Consider the following 9,331-nt stretch of genomic DNA (forward strand, 5'->3'; position numbering starts at 1 on the left):
AGAAAGTTACTACCAGACGGCCGGGCTCGGAAGGGAAGGTATCTGGTCGCTCTGTGCCCCAACGAACGAGTGAGCGGGTGCCAGGGCATGGGGGGCTGGAGGCCCAGGGCCCCCAGCTGGGCCCCAGCCATGGAGGCTGCGTGGGGGACCCGACGGGCCCTCCGACCCGGGGCCCGCAGAAAACCTCGACAAGCAGGGGAGGCCTGCACGGGACCGACAGACCCCAGTCCCGGGCCCTTGGCAGAGCGGCAGGCCGGGGGAAGGGGCCCGGGGCCGGAGACCCCGACCCGGGGCCCGACCGGGCCCCTGGACCCAGCCAGGGCTCCCAGGCCCAGAGGCGCAGGGGAAGCCTCCCCGGGCCCTCCGGACCCCGCCCCGGGCACCCTGCCACGCGGCAGGACCCAGGACGGAGCCCGGGGTGGTGAGGCCGCCCTCCCCGGGGCCCCCAAGGGCCCGGCCGAAGCTCCCGAACCCACACGAGCGAAGGGATGCTCCCCGGCCACAACGGAACCCCGTCCCGGGCCTTTGGCAGTGCCGGGGGCCCGGGGCCAGAGACCCCAACCCGGGGCCCGACCGGGCCCCTGGACCCAGCCGGAGCTCCCGGGCTCAGAGGCACAGGGGGAGCCTCCCCGGGCCCTCCGGACCCTGCCCCAGGCACCCTGCCACGCGGAAGGACCCAGGACGGAGCCCGGGTTGGGGAGGCCGCCTCCCCGGGGCCCCTAGGGGCCCGACCGGAGCTCCTGAACCCGATCCAGCGAGGGGAGGCTCCCCGGCCACAACGGAACCCCGTCCCGGGCCTTTGGCAGTGCCGCAGGCCAGGGGACGGGGCCCGGGGCCGGAGACCCCGACCCGGGGCCCGACCGGGCCCCTGGACCCAGCCGGAGCTCCCGGGCTCGGAGGCACAGGGGGAGCCTCCCCGGGCCCTCCGGACCCCGCCCCAGGCACCCTGCCACGTGGAAGGACCCAGGACTGAGCCCGGGTTGGGGAGGCCGCCCTCCCCGGGGCCCCCAGGGGCCCGGCCGGAGCTCCTGAACCCGATCCAGCGAGGGGAGGCTCCCCGGCCACAACGGAACCCCGTCCCGGGCCTTTGGCAGTGCCGCAGGACGGGCCCGGGGCCGGAGACCCCGACCCGGGGCCCGACCGGGCCCCTGGAACCAGACGGAGCTCCCGACTCGGAGGCACAGGGGGAGCCTCCCCGGGCCCTCCGGACCCCGCCCCAGGCAACCTGCCACGCGGCAGGACCCAGGACGGAGCCCGGGTTGGGGAGGCCGCCCTCCCCGGGGCCCCCAGGGGCCCGGCCGGAGCTCCTGAACCCGATCCAGCGAGGGGAGGCTCCCCGGCCACAACGGAACCCCGTCCCGGGCCTTTGGCAGTGCCGCAGGCCGGGGGACGGGGCCCGGGGCCTGAGACCCCGACCCGGGGCCCGAACGGGCCCCTGGACCCAGCCGGAGCTCCCGGGCTCGTAGGCACAGGGGGAGCCTCCCCGGGCCCTCCGGACCCCGCCCCAGGCACCCTGCTATGCGGCAGGACCCAGGACGGAGCCCAGGGTGGGGAGGCCGCCCTCCCCGGGGCCCCCAGGGGCCCGGCCGGAGCTCCTGAACCCGATCCAGCGAGGGGAGGCTCCCCGGCCACAACGGAACCCCGTCCCGGGCCTTTGGCAGTGCCGGGGGACGGGGCCGGAGAGCCCGACCAGGGGCCCGGCCCCTGGACCCAGCCGGGGCTCCCAGGACCGCAGGCACAGAGGAAGCCTCCCCGGGCCCTCCGGACCCCGTTCCGGGCACCCTGCCATGCGGCAGGCCCCGGGACAGACCCGGGGCTGGGGCGGCATCCGGGCCCATCCAGCTGCCGGCTGAGGACCGAGAGGGGTCCCAGAGCACCCTGTCCCTAGTAATCCAGAGGAAGGCTACCCCTCCTTTCTTGTAACCCGCGCGCTCCGGGTGACGGAGGGGACCCAAGGGGTGAACGCACCCGGCCTCCTGGAGCCCTGGCTGGGATCCGGGAGGCGAATGGACCCTCATCGGGACTTCCAGGCCACCCAAGCCGTCTGGCCCCCCTTATAGGAAAGCATTGCGCGCGACCAGATGGCCGAGGGGAAAGGAGCGACCAGATGGCCGGCAACTGAAAGGACTCCCGTCTGCCCGCCCAGAGCCAAGCCATAGCGGTAGGGTTCCCACCTGATCCAAGGGCTCGGTGGGCTCTGCTTCCCGGGGGGGGCGCTCGGGGACAGCGGCTGGGCCTCAGGCACGGGGAGGACCGACGGAGCTCTCGGGCCCGGGTGCCCCGGGGGGAGGACTGACCGGGACCTGTGGAGCCCGTCTCTGGGCACTTTGCCACGCCGTGGGCCGGAGGAGGGAAGCCCCGGACGCCTGGGAGGATGTTGCCCGGGCGTAGCCCATCTGGTCCCCGGCAAAGAACCACCAGCCCTGGAGGGGTCTTCCGGCACACCCTGCCCCTACTAATCCGGAGGAAGGCTACCCCCCTTTCTTGTAACCCGCGCGCTCTGAGTGACGGAGGGGACCCTAGGCGCGGACGCACCCGGCCTCCTGGAGCCCTGGCTGGGATCCGCGAGGCGAATGGACCCTCATCGGGACTTCCAGGCCGGCCCGGCCATCTGGTCGCCCCATTGGAAAGCATTGCGCGCGACCAGATGGCCGAGGGGGAAGGAGCGACCAGATGGCCGGCAACTGAAAGGACTCCCGTCTGCCCGCCCAGAGCTGGGCCATAGCGGTAGGGCTCCCGCCTGCCCACCCACGCAGGGCTCTGGGGGCTCTGCTTCCTGGGGGGCTCGGCGACCCCGGCTGGGCCTCAGGCACTTGGAGGACCACCGGAGCTCTCGAGCCCGAGCGCCCGGGGGAGGACTGCCCGAGGCACCGTGGAGCTCGTCCCGGGCACTCTTCCATTCCGCGGGCCGGAGGAGGGAGCCCCGGACGCCTGGGAGGATGTTGCGCGGGCATAGCCCATCTGGTCCCCGGCAAAGAACCACCAGCCCTGGAGGGGTGTTCCGGCATACCCTGCCCCTACTTATCCGGAGGAAGGTTACCCACCTTTCTTGTAACCCTCGCGCTCCGAGTGACGGAGGGGATCCCAGGCGCGGATGCGCCCGACCTCCTGGAGCCCTGACTGGGATCCGGGAGTCAAATGAGCGCTCATCGGGACTTCCAGGCTGGCCCGGCCATCTGGTCGCCCCATTGGAAAGCATTGCGCGTGACCAGATGGCCGGGGGGAGAGGTGCAACCAGATGGCCGGGACTGAAAGGACTCCCATCTGTCCAACCCCGAGCCTTCGCGCTAGGGTTCCCGCCTGCCCACACAGGGCTCCGTGGCTGCAGGGCTCTGGGGCTCCAGGGCTGCAGGGCTCCGGGGCTGCAGGGCTCCAGGGCTGCAGGGCTCCGGGGCTCCGGGGCTGCAGGGCTCCGGGGCTCTGGGGCTGCAGGGCTCCGGGGCTGCAGGGCTCCGGGGCTGCGGGGCTCCAGGGCTGCAGGGCTCCGGTGCTCCGGGGCTGCAGGGCTCCAGCGCTGCAGGGCTCCGGGGCTGCAGGGCTCCAGGGCTACAGGGCTCCGGGGCTGCAGGGCTCCGGGGCTGCAGGGCTCCAGGGCTGCAGGGCTCCGGGGCTCCGGGGCTGCAGGGCTCCGGGGCTCCGGGGCTGCAGGGCTCCGGGGCTGCAGGGCTCCAGGGCTGCGGGGCTCCAGGGCTGCAGGGCTCCGGTGCTCCGGGGCTGCAGGGCTCCAGCGCTGCAGGGCTCCGGGGCTGCAGGGCTCCAGGGCTACAGGGCTCCAGGGCTGCAGGGCTCCGGGGCTGCAGGGCTCCGGGGCTGCAGGGCTCCGGGGCTGCAGGGCTCCAGGGCTGCAGGGCTCCGGGGCTGCAGGGCTCCGGGGCAGCAGGGCTCCGGGGCTGCAGGGCTCCGGGGCTGCAGGGCTCCGGGGCTGCAGGGCTCCAGGGCTGCAGGGCTCCGGGGCTGCAGGGCTCCAGGGCTACAGGGCTCCAGGGCTGCAGGGCTCCGGGGCTGCAGGGCTCCAGGGCTGCAGGGCTCTGGGGCTCCAGGGCTGCAGGGCTCCGGGGCTGCAGGGCTCCGGGGCTGCAGGGCTCCAGGGCTGCGGGGCTCCGGGGCTGCAGGGCTCCAGGGCTGCAGGGCTCCGGGGCTGCAGGGTTCCAGGGCTGCAGGACTCCAGGGCTGCAGGGCTCCGGGGCTGCAGGGCTCCAGGGCTGCAGGGCTCCGGGGCTCCGGGGCTGCAGGGCTCCAGGGCTCCGGGGCTGCAGGGCTCCAGGGCTCCGGGGCTGCAGGGCTCCGGGGCTGCAGGGCTCCAGGGCTGCAGGGCTCCGGGGCTGCAGGTCTCCGGGGCTGCAGGGCTCCAGTGCTCCGGGCTGAAGGGCTCCAGGGCTGCAGGGCTCCGGGGCTGCAGGGCTCCAGGGCTGCAGGACTCCAGGGCTGCAGGGCTCCGGGGCTGCAGGGCTCCGGGGCTGCAGGGCTCCAGGGCTGCAGGGCTCCGGGGCTCCGGGGCTGCAGGGCTCCAGGGCTCCGGGGCTGCAGGGCTCCAGGGCTGCAGGGCTCCGGGGCTGCAGGGCTCCAGGGCTGCAGGGCTCCGGGGCTGCAGGTCTCTGGGGCTGCAGGGCTCCAGTGCTCCGGGCTGAAGGGCTCCAGGGCTGCAGGGCTTTGGGGCTGCAGGCCTCGGGGGAGGGCTCGTAGACCCCACGCTGGGCCTCAGGCATGGGAGGCCCGGCAGAGCTCCCGGGGCCCGGACGCCCGGACGCCCGGGGGACCCATGGAGCCCGTCCTGGGCACTTTGCCTCGCCGCGGGCTGGAGGAGGGAGCACCGGACGCCCCGGGGAAGTGTCGTCCAGGCTTGGCCCATCTGGTCCCCGCCTGAGAACCGCCATCCCCAGGAGGGGTGTCCCGGCATACCCTGCCCCTACTAATCCGGAGGAAGGCTACCCACCTTTCTTGTAACCCGCGCGCTCCGAGTGACGGAGGGGATCCTAGGCGCGGATGCGCCCGACCTCCTGGAGCCCTGACTGGGATCCGGGAGTCAAATGAGCCCTCATCGGGACTTCCAGGCTGGCCCGGCCATCTGGTCGCCCCATTAAAAAGCATTGCGCGCGACCAGATGGCCGAGGGAAAGGTCCGACCAGATGGCCGGGACCGAAAGGACTCCCAGCTGCCCACACCGAGCCATAGCGGTAGGGCTCCCGCCTGCCCTTGCAGGGCTCCGGGGCTCTGCACCAGGGTCTCTTGTCCCGGGCAGAGGGACACTTGGCAGGCCGCAGGACGTGGGATCCCAGGCCCTGACCAAAAATCAGGAGGCCCGGGGCCGGTCCCTGCTTCTCAACGCAGCCAGGCCGGGGAGATCGGGGAGCCTGCCCAAGCACGAGGGACCCCAGTCCCGGGCACACGGTCCCTCAGGTTGTGCGCTCGATTTCCACAATTTTTTTTCAAAATTCCGCGAAGAGCATTCCGCAAATTCCACCCAGCCCTATCCTTAACCCAGTTGTTAATGTGACTGGGATTAAAGTGAGCACATATTTCTGTATCATGAGTCCTGTGATACAAATGTGAATGAGCATTGATGGCTGTGCAGAGAGTCTGCCAAAGGATCCATACCAGTTTGGCAACCTCCCAAACTGCCTGGGCAAAGTGTCATTAATTGCTCAGAATCATACTTTAAGGCAGGGGTCTTCAAACTGGGGAGCGGGCCCCCTAGTCGAGCCTTTGGTTATCCCAGGGGGGGCACCAGACCCTTGCCAAAAGAAGCACTATGCTTTGTTTTTTAAGTGGAAAACTATCTTTCAGAAACTACCATGTTTTGCCATTTGTATCCTAGCTGTGGGTATGTGTCAAAAGGAATGGGACTCCAAATATTCTTCAAAACCCCCACCCCCATTCTGATAATCATACTATGGAAACTTTTACACGTTAGGCCTGCCTGACCAAAATAGTATGTTTGCCAATCATGTATTTGATTGAATTTTTAAAAGGTTAATAAACTTAACTGCAATGCTTAAATAAGTCTATACATATTTAAACATTGCCAATTTAAAGTAATATTTGTGAAAAATTCTGAGGGGGACCTGACAATTTTTAGTTTATACTGGGGGGTGGCGCAGGATTAAAAAGTTTGAAGACCACTGCCTTAAGGCATCCCACTGTAAACAGGCAGGGTTCCTGGGCCCTGGAGATGGACGGGCATGGACGGCGCAGAGGGGCTTGCCTTAGACATAACTTTGGTGCGCAAGTGGCGCACCCGCTGCACGTCTGCACCATGGCCATGTTAAGTAGAGCCGGGTAAAATTAGCACATCTAAGAATAAAAGGGGAGAGATGACACATAATATTGGCACACCAGGTACCAGCATGTCCTCGAGAGCGAAAGATCAATACTCCTGAGACGGTGAAATTGTGTGACAGGGATAACAAAAAGAAGGAAGCTTCGCAATCCTCAATGAGAAGATTTTCAGTAACTAGACTGCTAATCTCCGCATACTGACGGCACCACAAATGGCTGTCAGTCAGTTGAGGCAGGCACTTAACTTGTGCTTACGCGTCCCAACAACAGTACACAAGAAATCTTGAAGAAAACCAATTAGTTTAAAAATTAAGACCAAGCACATAATAGCAACCCCATGAAATCAGTAAAACGCTTGCTTAAGCGGAGCGCATCCGCGCTATGGGCATGTTAAGTAGAGCTGGGTGTGCAGTAACTAGATTGCTAACTTCCGCAGACTGACGGCACCACAAAATGGCTGTAAGTCAGTAGAAGCAGGCATTTAACTTGTGCTCATGCTTCCCAACAGTACACAAGAATTCTTAACTAAAACTAATTAGATTAAAAATGAAGACCCAGCACATAAAAGTAACCCCCATGAAATCAGTAAAACGCTTGCTTAAGCGTAGCGTGTCCGCATTACTGCCATGTTAAGTAGAGCCGGGCGTGCAGTAACTAGACTGCTAACCTCCGCAGACTGACGGTACCACAAATGGCCGTCAGTCAGCAGAAAAGGACCTTAACTCGTGCTCAAGCAATTAGATTCAAAAAGAAGACCCAGCACATAAAAGCAACCCCCGTGAAATCAGTAAAACGCTGCTTAATCATAGAAGGTGTGCATAGTAGGGTGTGTTGATGGACTGGACTAACATTAAAGACCTCGCTCTCAGATGACGGGTGTGCATAGTAGGGTGTGTGGAGAGGGACTGGCCTCTCCGCTTAAAGACCTCTCTCTTGGATTATGAGTGTGCTCAGTATGCTGCATCCAGAGACTGTTGTCCCCACTAACACCCCTCTCTTTGATGATGGCTGTGCATACTAGGGTTTGGGTAGAGCCTTAACTCTACTGACAACTCTCCCCAAGCTGATGGGCATAAATAGTAGTCTCTGATAAACACCATCTCCAGTAACAGTCCTTCCTACAGTAACAACTGTGCATTCAAGCACCACCTACTTCTTCCTACTTTTCACGATCCCGCAGGAGTCTCGCAAGATCATAACATTTTTAAAAAAAGAATTTAACCCTCTAATCATCACAGTACTTTTCTCTTAAACACTTCCTCTCAAAAACAAGGATCACAATACGCATTCCTACTAATAGAGTGTATTGAGAAGTCATCTACTCCTTTATACTATTCATGATCCCGCGAGAGTCCAGCTAGATCGTATAAATGAGTTACAAACAATATACATTTATTTTCTTAACAGTAGTTATTCCTTAGACATCTCCTATCTAAATCTAGGGTGACAACATGCCATTCTGCTGCCCTATTATATTGTTATTTTACTTGATTTCCCCAGTACCTCCAATTTTTCAAAGTAAACAGTAATGGCATCCATTTCATTTCTAAGATTCCAGTAGCCAGCCAATCAGAGTGCTTGCTCTTGCTGGACTCATGGGAGCCTCTCCTTCTTGGGTGAGCGTGAGAGCTCATTGGAAAAATGAACCGCTTGACTAGTCACAGGGCTCCATTTTTTATTTTGTGCTCTCGCGAGCCCAACTTCCAACACATACAATAATTTAGGACCCTTAACATCTCAAAAGCTACTGAAGGTATTTAAACCAAATCCCAAAAAACAATCTGCAGACCAAGATCAAGCTTCCTGCCAAATTTGGTGTAATTCAACATGGTAGACAATTTTGTGATTAAACTTGATTTACCGACTTCCTCGATGCTCTTTGTCCACATGTATATACCACTGGGATATATACAGAACTGCCCCTAACTTTTGGCTGAGTCACTAACCCTGATGTTCATTGACTACATGATAATTCTTCTCCTTGGTGATTTTAATTACTGTGCGAATTAAGTTATTGGTGGCCAAATGTCTTTAGATCTGACTGATACATTACCAGTCTCAATTTTGATAAACATGTATTTGAACCCACTCACATTAAAGATCACACTTTAAATCAGGTCTGGTCCTCCAATTTAACCATAGCCAACCTTACTGTTTCTCCATGCATTTGGTCGACCACTACCTCATTAAATTCAAAGTTACAGATTTATCTACGTCGAAACCCTCCACCTGTCTGCGTACTCTCTCCAGACACTGGAATGGTACAGATCTCAATTGGTTTTGTAACACATTGACTGATTCTTTACCTACTCCCACTGAGAACCTGGAGGGCTACGAGGGAGCAATGTCAAACTGGTTATGGAGAGCCACTGATGTCCATGCTCCTCCCCAAAAAACCTGCAGCCACAAAGTTTCCAAATGGTTTTCGGCACAGTTGAAAGCTGCAAAACTGGAACTCTGGCAGGCGGAAAGGAAATGGCTTAACTCCTATCTGCCTGAAAGTAGAGAAGTTTTTGTCCAATAACTAAAAAATATATAAGAAATTAATTCTACAGGCAAAATCTAGCTTCCTTTCAAATAAAATTCAGAAAATAAAATCAAGGTCATCTTTGAGACAGTCAGAGAACATTCTAATCCTGATAGACTAACTCTATGCTGACCATATGCCGTTGATCTTTACCATTGACAGTACCCCTGAATGTAAGGTATCTTTTCAAAACACCATGCTATATATTCGGGATTGGATGAACAGTCGCCAGATCAATCAATCAATCAATCAATCACTTATAAAGCGCACTACATACCCGTAGGGTCTCAAGGCGCTGGGGGGGGGGTGCCGCTACTGCTCGAACAGCCAGGTCTTCAGCTTCTTCCTGAAGGAGAGGTGGTCTTGGGTCAGGCGCAGGTCGGTCGGGAGGGAGTTCCAGGTCTTGGCGGCCAGGTAGGAGAAGGACCTTCCTCCTGTAGTCGCTCTTCGGATGCGGGGGACGGCGGCGAGGGCGTGGTTGGCTGATCGGAGGTGGCGTTTGGGAGCGTAGAAGTTGACTCGGCTGTT

This window comes from Triturus cristatus, chromosome 1_2 (assembly GCF_964204655.1).
Source record: "Triturus cristatus chromosome 1_2, aTriCri1.1, whole genome shotgun sequence".
Taxonomy (NCBI): Eukaryota; Metazoa; Chordata; class Amphibia; order Caudata; family Salamandridae; genus Triturus; species Triturus cristatus.